Consider the following 18,322-nt stretch of genomic DNA (forward strand, 5'->3'; position numbering starts at 1 on the left):
GTTCACCTCACGCGACACACACTCTCCACTGCTGATTAGCCCACACAAACAGTGATGGGGACATCGATCTCTTTTTCTTTTCTGACAATAAAAATCGCTAATTAAATCGTGAGAAATTGATAACGTGTGGATTGAGGAAGGGTATTACATGACGTTTGAGGCGTCGATGAGACTAGCGATTGGTGCCTGTGCAGTGTGTGCATCTCTACACAAGTAAATAATGTCTTCAGTCGTTGTCCCTCCTTGCTATTCTACATGACGGCAATATTTTGAAAAGACTTGCTTGTTCTGTTATATTATCCGGGTTAAGTTTGCACCAGGCTAGACTAGCTCTAACGTAGCTAACGTTACTCACCAGGACACCTGGCCAACCCTCCACTAATTCTCCTCACACCAAGCATTAATAACTCTTTGAGTGCCATGGCTCCCCTCGCTCATGCCTGACCGGTTAAAAAGTGTATGGCTGTGGTCCATAAAGAATTTGATGGTTTCCCACATCCTCAGTCGTTCTCCAAATAGCCATAATACAGTGGGAATCTAGCAGAGTATGGGTTGCGAGTTCCTCTTGTGACGTCATCACCCAGTAACTGAAAAAACACGCTACCTTTGAAGAAACCCCAATAAATGTTATTTTAACGCATTTTAAGACAGAAATAATTAAATATATACATATAGAGCACTTTAACTTACACATTAATTTGCTGTGGTTGTTAACCTGCAACTTACACTTTAAATTATACGTTTATCTCTGTAAAGCTGCTTTGAAACAATCTACATTGTTAAAAGCGCTATATATGAAGATGACTTGACTTGACTTGACTAAAAAACGTTATATCATCATCATTAGGCACACAGTAGTTCACACAACACTTCATGTTTTATTTTAATTAAACAACATACAATATAACAAAATATTTATAATTAAATTAATCATTTTATCTTTATTGATTAAAGTGCATAATATCAGCATTTTATCATATGCATACATGCAGTTATAATAGTCATTACAATTCAAGTCTTATAACTGGTAAAAACCTGGAAGCCAAAAAAAAAAAAAAAAAACTTTAGACAATATACACTCAATATTACTATAAATACTATGGTAATGCCATAAATAAGTCCTGCCTGTCGAGACATTCCCTACTCTGCCTTCCCTTAATAAATAACCCTTTTTAACATATTAAAATCTACATATCATTCCCAACAAAAGTATTGTTTACCGTAAAACATGTTGAAGATTAGCGAACAGGCTGTCGATTACTTAAATGATAAGGTGTTTTTTCACAAAAGCGGTTTATTCGGTGTAGTAAAACATTCTCTCCATTGACATCCATTCATAAAAAACGGCCTCTGCTCTCCTTTACTGCGTACCGGCGTTAGCATTAGCTGTTATGCTTTTAATAAAATAGCTTCGCTACTGAATCGCTACATTATATTTTTCAGCAACCGAGGGGGTTATTATGAAGTAATTAAGCTCACAGCTTCATTGATAATAAAGAGAGAGACGCTGAATTGACGCAGGAACGAATCTCTCTATATCTTTCTCTCTCTCTAATTAATTCAGATTAAAGCTATAATTATGTCATTCAAATAAATGTAATCTTACACACTACTTTATCTCTTCAAATCGAGCAGAATGCTAGCTCTAACTAACCGTAACTGACGAAAATCGTCAGTTTTACCCTTCAGGTTAAATATTGCACAGCAAACAACAATAGCAGCTTTAAGTTGTCAATGCTGGCAAATGACCATGGAATAAGCAGGATAATCCACGGCTAGCAATGTCTCAGTCTTCAGCTGGTGTGCCCAGGTTGACCACTAGAGGGCGCACCTTCCCTGACCATTGCAACTCAGCCATGAACTTCAGTTTCCACAATCCTTTGCCCAGACTCATCATGAATGATTGCACTTAGCAGTTGTTCATTACATTGTTAATCTCAGCCTACTTAAACCATGTTTCTCTTTTTGCAAGAGTTAAGCTGCACATCTGAGCACTCTCTCTTGTTCATGTCTCTTGGTTTTGTGGATTGTTTGCATTAGTGATGGTGAAATTAAGCTTTTTGAAGCTCTGAGGCTTTTCCATCAATAGTATTGTAAATATTCAACATTAATAATAGTAAGAAATGTTTCTTTAACACTAAATCAGCATATTAAAATGATTTCTTATGGACCATGTGCAGATTGAAGTATTGCTGTTTTTACTGTATTTTTAAAGCAAATAATACAAATAAACAAATCTTACCAAACTTTTTTTAACTATATATACAGACCCTTTCCAAAAAATTAGGATGCAGGCCCTTTTAGGAATCCAATTAGGCCCTGCAGGGCCACTGCTTTCAACACTGTGCACACTAATGACATCTTGTGGTCAAAATGTGGAAAAGCTGCATCCCATACGACCCAGACATTTTTTTTTTTTATGTTTCATATAATAAATCAGTTTGTGCTATGAAAAACATAAAGGCAATACAAATAATTAGTCTATATAAATACTCTTTCATATTTCATCTTGTCATTGTACTTACACAATGTATGTGTCTGTGAATGAATTTATGAAAGAATTAATAAATGGGATGAATTGACTTGTGTACTGTAGTGTCGTACGCGGTAACACTTTAGGATAATTCATTAATCTGCTCCGGGCACGCACACAACCGTATCTGGAGCGCATTTCTGCTCCGGGCACGCACATAACCGTATCTGGAGCGCATTTCTGCTCCGGGCACGCACACAACCGTATCTAGAGCGCATTTTTGCTCCGGGCACGCACACAACCGTATCTAGAGCGCATTTCTGCTCCGGGCACGCACACAACCGTATCTGGAACGCATTTCTGCTCCGGGCACGCACACAACCGTATCTGGAACGCATTTCTGCTCCAGGCATTTCTGCTCCGGGCACGCACACAACCGTATCTGGAGTGCATTTCTGCTCCAGGCATTTCTGCTCCGGGCACGCACACAACCGTATCTAGAGCGCATTTCTGCTCCGGGCATGCACACAACCGTATCTAGAGCGCATTTCTGCTCCGGGCACGCACACAACCGTATCTGGAACGCATTTCTGCTTCAGGCACGCACAGCGCATTTCTGCTCCGGGCACGCACACAACCGTATCTAGAGCGCATTTCTGCTCCGGGCACACACACAACCGTATCTGGAGCGCATTTCTGCTCCAGGCATTTCTGCTCCGGGCACGCACACAACCGTATCTGGAGCGCATTTCTGCTCCGGGCACGCACACAACCGTATCTGGAGCGCATTTCTGCTCCAGGCATTTCTGCTCCGGGCACGCACACAACCGTATCTGGAGCGCATTTCTGCTCCAGGCATTTCTGCTCCGGGCACGCACACAACCGTATCTGGAGCGCATTTCTGCTCCGGGCACGCACACAACCGTATCTAGAGCGCATTTCTGCTCCGGGCACGCACACAACCATATCTGGAGCGCATTTCTGCTCCAGGCATTTCTGCTCCGGGCACGCACACAACCGTATCTAGAGCGCATTTCTGCTCCGGGCACGCACACAACCGTATCTGGAACGCATTTCTGCTCCAGGCACGCACAGCGCATTTCTGCTCCGGGCACGCACACAACCGTATCTAGAGCGCATTTCTGCTCCGGGCACACACACAACCGTATCTGGAGCGCATTTCTGCTCCAGGCATTTCTGCTCCGGGCACGCACACAACCGTATCTGGAGCGCATTTCTGCTCCGGGCACGCACACAACCGTATCTGGAGCGCATTTCTGCTCCAGGCATTTCTGCTCCGGGCACGCACACAACCGTATCTGGAGCGCATTTCTGCTCCAGGCATTTCTGCTCCGGGCACGCACACAACCGTATCTGGAGCGCATTTCTGCTCCAGGCATTTCTGCTCCGGGCACGCACACAACCGTATCTAGAGCGCATTTCTGCTCCGGGCACGCACACAACCGTATCTAGAGCGCATTTCTGCTCCGGGCACGCACACAACCGTATCTGGAACGCATTTCTGCTCCAGGCACGCACAGCGCATTTCTGCTCCGGGTACGCAAACAACCGTATCTGGAGCGCATTTCTGCTCCAGGCATTTCTGCTCCGGGCACGCACACAACCGTATCTGGAGCGCATTTCTGCTCCAGGCATTTCTGCTCCGGGCACGCACACAACCGTATCTAGAGCGCATTTCTGCTCCGGGCACGCACACAACCGTATCTAGAGCGCATTTCTGCTCCGGGCACGCACACAACCGTATCTAGAGCGCATTTCTGCTCCGGGCACGCACACAACCGTATCTGGAACGCATTTCTGCTCCAGGCACGCACAGCGCATTTCTGCTCCGGGCACGCACACAACCGTATCTAGAGCGCATTTCTGCTCCGGGCATTTCTGCTCCGGGCACGCACACAACCGTATCTGGAGCGCATTTCTGCTCCGGGCACGCACACAACCGTATCTGGAGCGCATTTCTGCTCCAGGCATTTCTGCTCCGGGCACGCACACAACCGTATCTAGAGCGCATTTCTGCTCCGGGCACGCACACAACCGTATCTGGAGCGAATTTCTGCTCCGGGCACGCACACAACCGTATCTAGAGCGCATTTCTGCTCCGGGCACGCACACAACCGTATCTGGAACGCATTTCTGCTCCGGGCACGCACACAACCGTATCTGGAACGAATTTCTGCTCCGGGCACGCACACAACCGTATCTAGAGCGCATTTCTGCTCCGGGCACACACACAACCGTATCTGGAGCGCATTTCTGCTCCGGGCACGCACACAACCGTATCTGGAACGAATTTCTGCTCCGGGCACGCACACAACCGTATCTAGAGCGCATTTCTGCTCCGGGCACGCACACAACCGTATCTGGAATGCATTTCTGCTCCGGGCACACACATAACCGTATCTGGAGCGCATTTCTGCTCCGGGCACACACATAACCGTATCTGGAGCGCATTTCTGCTCCAGGCACACACAAAACCGTATCTGGAACGCATTTCTGCTCCGGGCACACACATAACCGTATCTGGAGCGCATTTCTGCTCCGGGCACACACACAACCGTATCTGGAACGCATTTCTGCTCCGGGCACGCACACAACCGTATCTGGAACGCATTTCTGCTCCGGGCACGCACACAACCGTATCTGGAACGCATTTCTGATCCGGGCACGCACACAACCGTATCTGGAACGCATTTCTGCTCCAGGCATTTCTGCTCCGGGCACGCACACAACCGTATCTGGAGCGCATTTCTGCTCCGGGCATTTCTGCTCCGGGCACGCACACAACTGTATCTGGAACGCATTTCTGATCCGGGCACGCACACAACCGTATCTGGAACGCATTTCTGCTCCGGGCACGCACACAACCGTATCTGGAACGCATTTCTGATCCGGGCATTTCTGCTCCGGGCACGCACACAACCGTATCTGGAGCGCATTTCTGCTCCGGGCATTTCTGCTCCGGGCACGCACACAACTGTATCTGGAACGCATTTCTGATCCGGGCACACACACAACTGTATCTGGAACGCATTTCTGCTCCGGGCACGCACACAACTGTATCTGGAACGCATTTCTGCTCCGGGCATTTCTGCTCCGGGCACGCACACAACTGTATCTGGAACGCATTTCTGATCCGGGCACGCACACAACTGTATCTGGAACGCATTTCTGCTCCGGGCACGCACACAACCGTATCTGGAGCGCATTTCTGCTCCGGGCATTTCTGCTCCGGGCACGCACACAACTGTATCTGGAACGCATTTCTGATCCGGGCACGCACACAACTGTATCTGGAACGCATTTCTGCTCCGGGCACGCACACAACTGTATCTGGAACGCATTTCTGCTCCGGGCACGCACACAACTGTATCTGGAACGCATTTCTGCTCCGGGCACACACACAACTGTATCTGGAGCGCAAGACGTTCCCTTTCGTGGTCACTACGAGTTACGCCAGTATATGGGGTTCCCAGTCTAATCACGCCACCTCGGCTGTCTTCCAGTGCTCTGCGTAAGTCTGAGCTCCCTGTCGTGAGACTGGCACGGACGAAGGGCTCCTACTTAAAGGAGAACTCCGGTCAATTTTAACATTGAGCTCATTTTTTTGTACATTTGGAGTGCTGTCAATACAGAGAACAACGACAAAAAACGGTGTTGCCTACACCGAGTTATCCTCTTTTTAAAATTTGCACCCTGTTGACTTCAATGGTTGAAGTCGAGTTCACGCGCTTAGGCTTAGTACCTATGATCACGCGCGTGAACTCGACAATCGACTACTGTGGACTTCGACCGAAAACAGGATGTAAATACAGGTATGTGCGCTGGCTGAATAAACATCATTTTTATTAATATCTTTCACATCTACTGCAGTCAGATTCACTCACGTTCACTCCGAAGGAATCACTCACATGACCTGTGCACTTGTAATGACACATCAAGGATGTTAAGAGCTGAAAAGCAGGTTTAAAACTTGCCCCATTGAAGTCAACAGGGTGCAAATTTTAAAAAGAGGATAACACGGTGTAGGCAACACCGATTTTTGTCGTTGTTCTCTGTATTGACAGCACTCCAAATGTACAAAAAAATGAGCTCAATGTTAAAATTGACCGGAGTTCTCCTTTAGCACAGGAATACCAAGGTACACTGGGAAGCATATCTCAGTGGAAATATGCAATCATGCCCAACCCGAAGGGGGGGACTTGGAATACACATATGACCCCGAGGGGCTGCATATGGAGTATCACTTGGGTGTCCACCCGCAGGTGGAACATTTCATCCCCAGGGGTGGCAAGGTGGCTTGCCGAGGGAAAGACACATGCTCAGAGAGGCTTACAGTGGAAGTACACATGTGGGGGTCGCCCAGAGGGGGAACCATGCACATGGAGGCACCTAGCCAAGCGCGAAAGCTGCCGGTGGCATAACTCTGACGTTGACGTCAACAGTGCTGGAGGAGACTCAGGGCTTATGATGCTCACCTGAGGAAATATCGCACGTATCCCGTCCATGGAGAGGAATGGCGAGCAAGCGAAGACACCTGAGCAGAATCTAGTACTGGCTGGTTGAAGCGAGTACATGAGAAGAAACTGGCTCCACTCGGAGATTGTAGAATCTTGCGAATGTGTTGGGTGTCGCCCAGCCTGCAGCTCTGCAGATGTCTGTTAGCGAAGCGCCATGCACTAGAGCCCAAGAGGAGGCCACACTCCAGGTGGAGTGGGCCGTCACACCAAGGGGGCACCTGCCGTTTAGCGGGCGCGGGGCAGGAGAGGGCTGTGGCGCCTTCCTGCGGCTTCCTCCACGATGCAGCCCGGGTGAAGGCTGCTGCTGGGGCCGTGCGGCAAGGCACCCTCAGCGGCGAGCAGACTGAGGCGCCTGTGCCGACGGCTGAGTGGAGGCAGCAGCGGGCCGTCGGGGCAGGACATGTTTTAAAGCCTCAGTCTGCTTCTGGGCAGTCGAGAACTGCTTGGCAAAGTCCTCGACTGCTCCGCCGAAGAGGCCAGCCTGGGATATGGGGGTGTCGAGGAAACGGGTTCGCTCGGTCTCCCACATATCGGCCAGGTTTAGCCCCAGGTGTCGCTCCTGGACCACACATGTGGACATCACCTGACCCAGGGATACGTTAGTGTAGTAGATTGTACCTTGGGGGACAGAAATGGACTCCTACTGTACCCCTATTTCTGACAGTACACAGCTAGCCGTGGATTATCCCTTACATCTATCCTTTAAAACGCTCCGCTCACAGCCAGGATCTGGGTCGACGGTCAGCAAATATTTAGCTATGTACAAACATTTGGTTTCAATATATTTGGCACAAGAAAAAGGGCCAAATACCAAACACTCTGACATCAAATCAGTAGAACAAAATTATCGTAGAGAACCATGTAGCTCAGCTAGGCATGTGACGGTTTCAAGTTTTCATGTTGTGATAATTGCTGAAGCTTTTATCACGGTATTCGGTATTATCATGATATTGAAATAAGTTGCAAAAAAAGTGTGGTCATACTGGCCCTCATTTATCAAAAGTGCGTACACCAAATTTCCAGCGTACACCTGCCGTACACCCAAAACCACGGTGACTTTGAGATTTATCAATATGGACGTTGGCGTACGGCACGCTCAGATCCTACGCCAGCTCAGGAGGTGGTGTACGCACGTTTTGAGTTAGTGTGGAAATGCGCAGAAAAACAATTCCTAACACCACAAAACGCACTGACAAATTAAAAGATATGATATATTATGACCCACTGTAAAAAAAACAACAACATAGTAATTATAAACTTCAGTGTTTATTTTTGTGCAACATGGACTTAAATGTTTAATTTGTGTGACTTTACCAAAGCATTTGAATTGTAGGCATATGTATTCCTTAAGTTGCGAGCCTGTGCGCTTTACCTGACGTTTCAAGCCTTGTTAAATACTTTCGCCTGGCTCCGCAGTGCGAGTCTCCGCAGACTGCGCGCGCACCTCCCCAAACGGACGAGGCGTTTATACTCGACGCGCTCACCGTTGTACTATTCTTTAAAACGATGGTTAGGCCAGGGTTAGGCCCGGCAGGTGTGCACAGACTGGGTTCAGTAATGAAAGGCTTTCAATGACCAAAAAATAATTCAGACTGACAAAATAATAAAAATTACATTCTTCTTCTTTTAAATAATATAATAATACAAATAATAATAATAAAGACATTCTTCTTCTAAATAACAATAAGCGTCATTAATAATAAAAATCTAGAAATCAATTTTGTTTCTTTCCACTTCCCTGGTTTCTCTTTCTTTCTCAAAGAAGTTTCTCTTCTTTGCCGTCTTCCGTGTGTCCATGGCGTAAAATGAGGGCGTGGGGGGAGCGGAGACTTGAATATATAGGGGCGTGTTATTCTAATGACGCTCGTTTTCGGCCGCGGCATTTATCAAGGGCAGGTATTGCGTACACCTGGATTTCAAAGGTACGCACAGCTTCATAAATCAGGCGGTGAGAAGAGTGTAAGCATAATCTTACACCAACATATACGCCCGTTTCTACGCAAGAATGATAAATGAGGGCCACTATAACAGACTCAATAACTTATTTCCTTATAACGAAGAGAACTGAACATACAAACAGAATTTATAAAACAAACAAATGTTTCAAACAGATTAAAGTGCAAAAGAATGATAAAGAACAATAGGCAACACTTTACAATAAGGTCACTTTAGTTAACGTTAGTTAAGGCAACACATGAACATTTGTTACTGAAGTTATTAATCTTTGTTAACGTTAGTTAAAATACAACTGATCATTGTTAGTTCATCATGTTAGCTCAGGTCAATCATATTGGTTATAGTGCTCACAAGCCTCTTCCTTATAGCCGTGTGTAAAACACGTCAGAACGTTTTTATAAAAGTTCCTTAGAAAGCTCTTTAAGATATGATAAAAGCCCCCGTGTTAAGAGTCTGCTTTACAACCAGTCATTGAGCTCCAATCAGACTGAATATATTGCTCACAAGCCTTTTCCTGAGCAGTGTATATGGGTAAAAAAGAATTCAGACTATGAACAGGGAAATAAAGATCATATTTGATATGATATGATACTTTATTATCAGACAAGTCTGATTAGACTGTCTTGCGAGACAGTGTCTATGTTTACAACATTCAACATCCAATAAACTTCGACATACAACTTGATTCACACCAAACAATTTACACTCACAAAAAATCGTACACATTATACATTACACTCTCTTAAACTTTATATTACACCTTAGACTCATATACTATGCTTATACAACACCTCCGCTTACACTCCCGATTTTTGACCGAGTGTCTTATTCAACTCTAAGACAGCCTGATGCACTTCAGCTTCACTTCTGGGGAATCTGGGGACTCTATACCTCCGGTTTGATGGTAGTAATACAAACTGATTATTCAGGACATGATTAGGGTCAGAAACTATATTATTAGCTAGCCTTAACAAATTGTTATAAGCTGAATCATATAGCTTCTCCAGAGTTGGACATACAATACTTGAGCAACATTTTATTTGATTAAACAACTGTATTTTTAGCACAACAGACAAACTCTTTTCTCTTCTGTCTGATGAATAAAAACAGGCATTATATGAGTATAAGATGTAGACCCAAATATGATCTCCTCTGTTTTACTCGAATTAATGACAAGATCATTATTCTCGGCGTGGTGTGCCAAAACACTTATTATAAACTTCAACATTTCATTCAAAACAATCTCAAAACGCTTTGTGACATTTCTAAAAGCCGTGCATGCATAAGGCCACTGGAACCAGGAACTGAAACACGCTGTTATTATCTCTCAATACAGGAGCAGAAGCGCTGGATCTGATTTATTGTTTGTCGTTTAAACGTGTGTGTTGCATATCTTTATTTTATATATTTTATATGGTCTATTGGTGAAGTATAGCAATGATTACTGTGGATGGGAGGATATTTAGACCAAATGGTAATCCCCGTTCCCCTTAGCAAATCACACTTGCTTACAACCATGTTTTTAAAAACTCTTTCTGTAGTTTTCTTCTGTTTTTTAACAGAACTGCTTTTGAAATTACGATTGGGATTATTATACAGATGTAAATTCAGTCATTCTGTTGGATCATATTTGTTCCTCAGTGTAAAATGGAAATACATGGTAATTTTATTTTATAAATATAAGCAAATAAACTATATGGTGTAACAGAGTTTTAGAACTAGACAAATCTCTCTGCATTACTGATATCAAAATTACAGTAGTCCATGTTTGAACCCGCGTCATCTAAATCATGGAAACTTAAGTTCTACCCCTCGACCACGACTTTACTAGAGCGCAGAAGTGCGGTTGTCCAGCAGTCAGTGTGTGCGCGCACACGAGAGAGAAGCTCTTCATTCGTCTCATTCCTCAGTGGAATAGTAAATATAATCAGCTTCATTACATTTACACTGACTGCGTGATATGATGGTCTTTTGGTGTATTTTTTGTTTGTTAGTTATCGCGCTGCTTCCCTGAGGAATAGGCTTCTGTTGCCCACCAACATCTACAATATGAAATATAGGCTATATTGTTGCCTCTGTTTTTAACTTTTGATTCTATTTTTCTGTTCTAAAAGTTTATTCTATTCTGTTTAAAATGTACTTTTACACATTTCATTTTTGCTTTCTTTAAATATAACCAATTCTGTTGTAGCCTAATAGGCATATCAACAACAAAAAAAAAAGTTGTATTATTTGTTTTGTTCTAAAAGTTTGTTCTATTCTATCTTTTTTTTATTTTTTTTATTTATTTTTTACATATTCAATCAGACTCATTCTTGATGAAATGATGAAAAAGGTTTTTTACAAGACCTTGTGCTGTTTTTAATAAACAGATAGCCTACAGATATATAATAGCTCACTGTTCGTACAAATAATAGTCTATATGTATCTGTAGACTATAACTTGTATATGATCATTTATTTAAACAACATTAACCAAATTTTCTTTATTTAATAATAAAATTATTACTTTATAACATGCAGTTTCAACTCCACCAAATCAAAGGTTGTTTCATTATTGTACAGCAAATGTCAATAGCTCTTTTTTTGATTGTTCATGTTTGTTGTAGGCTTATTTGGAAATTACCATAGTTGTAGTATTTCATCCTTACTGTTAATAGGGGTTATGCGGAACATACTTCCGGGTTCTACAAAACGGGTATAACTACTTCCGGTCGTCAGCTACTGAGGTAAACACAGCGTAGGAATGGCGACCTTTTATAGCCGGTGTTTACAGGAGCTACCCATTCTATCCATTTCAGATGTACATCGTATTGCCAAACGGACGTCCAGAGCCTCGAGTACTCCGTTAGATAAAGGATTTAAGTTTTTACGCCTCCTCATTTATTCATGATTATGAAGGTATGTAAGTTAGTATATGTAGCTTTTGCTAATGGCACCCGATGTAGAGTTAGCTAACTATCAGTAAGTTAGTTTAGACTTGTATGCTATCAGTAGTTTAACCTTTTATATTTGATTGCAGACGATTAAAACAATCAAATGAAGACTGCAATTTATTTTTTTATAAAAAAAATTTTTCTGATACTTAAGCATTCGTGACATTTTAATTAAAACAGAAATAAGAATTGTATTCTAAAAAAGCGCAAAATAAGTTACCTCAGAGATCATCTACCGCTGCAGATGCGTACCGAAGTGCAAACCGGAAATGCTTATACCTGTTTTCCGGTTCGAACATTGGGCGTTCCACATAACCCCTATTGACATAGACCTTTCTCACAATAACCGGAAATACGTAATCGTTGTGGAAGCGGAGTTCCTGTCAAGCGTTAACACACCAGAAAAACATAAACGCGGGCAAGTTTAAAATGGATCAAAGAGTCTACACAACTTCATTAACGGATTTGCCAAATATTACATTTGCTGATGTGACGACTCGTAGAGGAAAACTCTGTCACAAAAAAGAAAAAAAGAAATAAAGGGTAAAAAATTTTCCACACGGAATTTGGCCATAAATATCAAGGTAAGTAGAGAGCGAGGCTAACTGTTACTGACCTGTTAACTAAAATGACACATCATTAGCGTGTCAATAGTTCTTGCTAGTTACTTGAGCCATGTGTTTATGTTGCCTTGACTGCGGAGGAAGTAGATTACCACGACGATTGCGTATTTCCGGTCACAAATACGGAAGTTGTGAGAAAGGTCTATTAGCCCCACTTACGTTTCAAAATGCGGTAACGACGGCGGTAATAGGGATTCTGGTTGACCACCAACTGTATTTCGTCTTGGCAGAATAGATTTGCTATGCTGCTCCTGCTGCTGTGGTTGTAGATTATTATTGTTCGAATGATTGTTCGTCAAGTTTGAATGAACTCGGACTTGTCAGCCACTCGGGGGAATTTGTACTTGGACTTGACACGGACTCGGACATTTTAGACTCGGAAAATGTTCTGAGTACAGTCGAGTCCAGGCACTGGAGGACATAATATATTATTAGTCAAAAACTAAACGAAACTACTTGCATTGTGTTGTTTCAGTGTTGAGCATTGTAACCAATCATAGACATGTATATTAAGCGCATGAATGCAGTGGCCAATCAGAGGCGTTTTAGAGTCACCATGCGGAGAAGTCGCTCAAAATGTTCAGCACGAGTTTTATCCTTTCGCAAATCCCCTCATAAACAACATTGTCTAGACACTATCAGAGAATGTCTAATATGGCGAGAAGTTTCACTCTCACTACACTTCCGGCTTCTGAACTGGTTGCAGTTCCTCTCTGATTCCATATGAGGGCGCTCACAGGACGAGTGCAGAATGAATGGAGGTCAATGGCGCTATACCAATAAAAATCCACTTTTCTCAGGATATAATTTTTTGTCTAGTAATTTGAATGTTGAATTCGAAAGGAGATGCAAATAAATTACACATTGCTGGGTGATGGATTTTTTTGAGTCACTTATTTGCTTTAAAAAGTCTTTTAAAGTGTCAATGACGTCATACACATCGAACGACCAGAGATACTGCTTTATGGCAATCCTTCAGTCACTCTGGTGCTTTTCGCGCTCTGCACTTTCTTTTCACTCGAGGCATCGACAACACAGCTGACACAGGTAAACACACGTGCTAGAAGAGTTTTTGTTTTGTTTGTTTCTGGTCCCGCTGCGGATGACACGATGCCATCAAGCGGTATCTCTGGTCGTAATCAGTCCTTCACTGACCAATCAGTGTTCATTAGCAGAATGCTAGCGTGTTATGGGCAACAACAACTCAACCTGTAAGAAATCAAAAGGACATAAGTACTCCTTCATTCAACTTTCGACCTAAAACCCATGTTGAACTTGCAAAATCTACAATCAGATCTGAGATTTCTCAACGGCAATCGGGTGAAAGAGACAAATTTAGCTGTCTAGCCCCATAGACTCCCATTCATTTTGCACTCATGGCCATCGCCCCCAGTGGAGCTCTGGTGGTACTACAACCAAAATTCGGTACAATAGAGCTTAATAGGGAGTGGGCAGGCTCTCCGTAGACGGGCTCTGGACACTATTTAAACATCACTGTGCAGTGCGGACAACTTCAGTGTTTATGACGAGAGTTTTAGTGAGAGTGCAGAACGCGGTAATGGCTTAAAGGGAGCGCTATTGACAGTCTAAATAATAGTTTTGTTTTTCATGCTTCTAGAGAACCAGTGGTTAAGTTCACACTGTAAATTATAAAGAGTGATAACTGCATTTAAATGTGGGTTGTGGATCCGCTAAATTAAAGTCCTGCGAGTCATGACATTGCGACATAGTAACCATAGCAACATGAGAATGTGATAATCATAGCAACATTTTGGCGTCTAATGATGTTATGATTTTTGTCACATTTACACTTTAGTCATAAGTTTACATACACCTTGCAGAATCTCCAAAATGTTTATTTTAATGTTTTTTTTTTATAATAAGGATCATAAAAACGTTTTTTTTTTTTTTTTTTTTTTTTGCTGCCCTGAAAAAGCTTTTTTACACAACAGATTAAGTATATAGTCCACAAGACAAAATACATACACAAATTACAAGACAAATTACATAGGCCTACACTTGATTTTTAATATTGTGTGTAATTATCTGGATGATCCACAACTGTTATTTTATCTTATTTCAATGGTTGTCGATGAGTCCCTTGTTTGTCCCGAACAGTTAAACTTCCCAATGGTCTTCAGTAAAATCCTCCAGCTCCTGCACATTCTTTGCTTTTCCAGCATCTTCTGCATATTTGACTCCTTACTAGCAGTGATTGAATGATTGTGAGATCCATCTTTTCACACTGGTGACAACTGAGGGACTTAGTTAATATTAATATTATTAATGATTAATAGCGTGCAGTTATTATAAAGTGTTACCCAAATACCTTTTCACATCAATGGACCAACTGTTAATAATTACCGAGCTGTTTCTGACTGATCTGACTGTGGGTGTGTTTGTCCAGCCCTTTATAGAGCTTTATATAAGACAGAAATCTGTCAGATAAACATCTCTCAGACTCGATCGAGGAGAAGCTGCTCTTCTGACTCCGGCTACAGTCCAACAGGTTAGTATGTTTCTAATACTGAGCACTTGTGGACTCATAGTTCATTTGAACACCTGTTTTCTGGAGCCAATGTTATTTTGTATTACAGACCTTATAAATATGCTAACTAGTAATTAATCAAATACATAGAAATTGAATATTTAAGTCAGAAGAAGATATTGAATATAAAATACAGAGGATAGGAGATAGTAACCATGAATAACTGCAGTGTTAATAAAATATTGGATTAAAAAACACTTGCTTGTATGTTTGTAAAATCTGTCAGAAATGTTCTATAAAGTTCCTTAGGGGACCATAAGATATGATGTGTTTGGGGTTTGCTTTACATCCAGTCATTAAACTTCAGTTAACTATTTAGCAGACTCCAATCAGACTGATTACATTGCTCATAAGAGTCTAAGTGCATCTGTAAAACACAGTTTCTATAGAAAGTTCTTTAGAATTTTCCCTAAAGAAAGAGAGAGTGATTGGGGATTACAAATATAAAATATTGTCTTATGATACTGTATACTATAGGCGAAGCCAAAAATAAGAATAAATGAAAACGGTTGGCTTACTTGCTATACTGCAAAATAATATATATTTTTTTACTTTACTTTTACTGTGTCTCGTTCCCTGTTCTCAGTCGTACCCTGAGCCGTTTTCACCAGAGCTGCTATATATATAAATGAACTAAACTAATAACTTGTTTAAAACAAAAATGAACCATCACTGAACTTACTTAAGCTGGACTGTGACGCTATTTTCTTCTAGAAACAAACTTTGTTGGATTATCTTCCTATTATCTCTGTAAAGCTGCTTTGAAACAATAAAAAGCTCTAAGTGTGTGAATCTGTATTATTTAGTTGAATGAGGACATCCTGTATAAGCTGATAAGTTAATTGAGAAATGGCTACAATATAAATTTGCTTATATCATCTAAACAATTTAACAAATTAAAATTATGTTGCTATCTTTTTGTAAGGTATTTTGGTAATGAGTGAGCTCAATCTATAGAAGGATTAAAATATTAATTTGGTGTGTATTGCATTTTTTTTTTTTAAGAATTGCATTGCGATTCGATATTGCAATATATTGCGAAAAAAAAAAAAATATTTTTTAGCACTAGACCATGGGGAAAAGTTATATCATACACTTATACAGACTGTACATGATGCATAGACCTTATGCGGCAGAGAAACGAGTGCGCCGCCATCTTCAGAATATTGTCTTTGAACTTCCGTTGTTGCGGTCGCTCTGTATATCTCTATGGCATCACTGTCGAGGAGTAATTAGCTTGTGAAGTGGATTTACTTATTGTAGAGTTAACAAAAGTTATCATGAGGGTTGTAATGTTTAAAGCAGATGTCTTAACAAATGTCAGTAGACTGAGAACATTTTAAAACGAGCCGTTCATTCATAAATACGCAAGATCGCTGTGAAAATACAGACCGGAAGTCGAAAGGGGCGGGGCTACATAAGGTCTATAGCAGGGGTGTCCAAACTCAGTCCTGGAGGGCCACTGTCCTGCAGAGTTTAGCTCTAGCCTGCCTCAACACACCTTCCTGGAAGTTTCTAGAATGCCTAAGACCTTGATTATCTGGTTCAGGTGTGTTTAATTGGGGTTGGAGCTAAATTCTGCAGGACAGTGGCCCTCCAGGAGCAGGATTGGACATCCCTGGTCTATAGGCTGAGTCATATTTACATATAAAACAAATACATTTTTTAAATGTCACTAGTCGCCAAACAATGTAATTGATAAATGCGTTATTTTATGGTCTAAATTTCTATCAAAAGCTGATTTACTCTATTTTGGCCAATATCGTAGACATCGTTGTTTATATTTGAACTTTAAACTTTAATCCAAGTATTTCTATGATAATTTGAACTATATATCACAGAAATAATGATACTATGAGGTTGAAAAGTCTGTTTGTGTTTTGTTTTGTGAAGCTGTTATATGACAGCTGTCCCAGGGGCAGCGCCAACACAGATCTGAATAATGCGATATGATTTTGTCAAAGGTTTAATCGACTGACGAAATGGAAGAAGATCGTGTGTGTGTTTGAATCGAGATCACAGTCTTCTAAAGATGAATCGTAGCTCTACTGTCTTAACTCTCTCTCAGTATAGGAGCAGCGCGAGGGCTCTTCAGTGCTTTCAGTCTCACGTCTCTTCCACGCGAACACTTGAAGAGGATATTATGTCACTAAACACTCATAGATAACAACACATTTCATCCACTGTTGGCTCACTTCTGGACAAAAATAAATCAATTTAATTTGAATTAATATCGATTCTGTAATAAAACAAATCGATTTTAAAATAGTCTTTTTATAGCTAGGTTAATCGATTTTTTTTTTCTCAGCCCTAGTGGAGATTGAATGTTTGGTTTATTCTGTGTTGCAGGTTCAGACATGATGAAAGGCATTATTCCCAAGAGCAAAGCAAAAGGCATTGACATCTGTTCAAAATTCCCCTACTATTATATAATCCGCTCTGATCTCGGCTGCTTTATGCAGACAATGTATTTAAATCAAGATACAGACATCTCTATTTGTAGTCTGCACCCTGCCTGCCAAGATGGAGACCATTACATTGGTGATAGTTATAACTACTTTTACGTCATCAAGGGCAATTCCTACCGCAGAGTCACCAACCTGGAGAAAGACAGCGATGCCAAAGTTTTCAGCCTTCATCCCAACTGCCAGGGCGGAGACCACTACCTCTCAACCACAGCCATTGACGGGTCAGCAATCACTAACTATTTTTACATCATCTTCCAAGAAAAGGGCACTTATCGAAGAACAAAAGACTTGAATGAAGACTCGGATGGTGTAGAATACGACCTGCATCCCAACTGCAGAAACGGCCTCTATTACTGGGGCACATCCATGCCTGGTTGCATCTCATATGACCAGTTCTGCTTCCTCAAGCCAGCCTCAGTCTGGGGATACGAGTTCTACAGAGGAAACGACCTCAGCAATGATGAGCGCACTGCTGTCTATTCTGTTCATCGTGCTATTCTTGACTTCCTTCCTGGTGGACTGGCAGTAACTAAAGGCCCATCCTTTGGCACGTGGGAAAAAATTAAAACTATAATTAATGACAGCAATACACCAGTGACATGGCAAAAGAGAATCAATAGAAAAGTTGGATACACTAAGCAGAAGATGACCCAGATCACACACAACTGGAAGATATCCGCGTCAGTCACAGCTGAAACTGGAGATCTTGCCTCGCTAATTGCGAAGGTTCAGTTCTCCTTTTCTGCAGAATATGGAGGTTCACACGTCAGCACTGAAAGCG

The 18,322-nt window shown here is 42.0% G+C and overlaps 1 protein-coding gene across 2 annotated transcripts in view; it reads right to left on the minus strand.

Moving 5' to 3' along the window:
• Window positions 1-17,793, minus strand: part of LOC308692496 (uncharacterized protein) — a 60,092-nt gene extending 42,299 nt beyond the window's left edge. Inside the window, exon 1 of one of the 2 annotated variants that reach the window (XM_081368548.1) lies at window positions 17,674-17,793. The gene's annotated coding sequence lies outside the window, so the exon portion shown is untranslated. The remainder of the gene's footprint in view (window positions 1-17,673) is intronic. The other variant, XM_081368549.1, reaches the window with a different exon arrangement.
• Window positions 17,794-18,322: the final 529 nt, after the last annotated feature.

The sequence above is a fragment of the Scardinius erythrophthalmus genome (genome assembly GCF_964197995.2).
Source record: "Scardinius erythrophthalmus genome assembly, chromosome: 6".
Lineage (NCBI taxonomy): Eukaryota > Metazoa > Chordata > Actinopteri > Cypriniformes > Leuciscidae > Scardinius > Scardinius erythrophthalmus.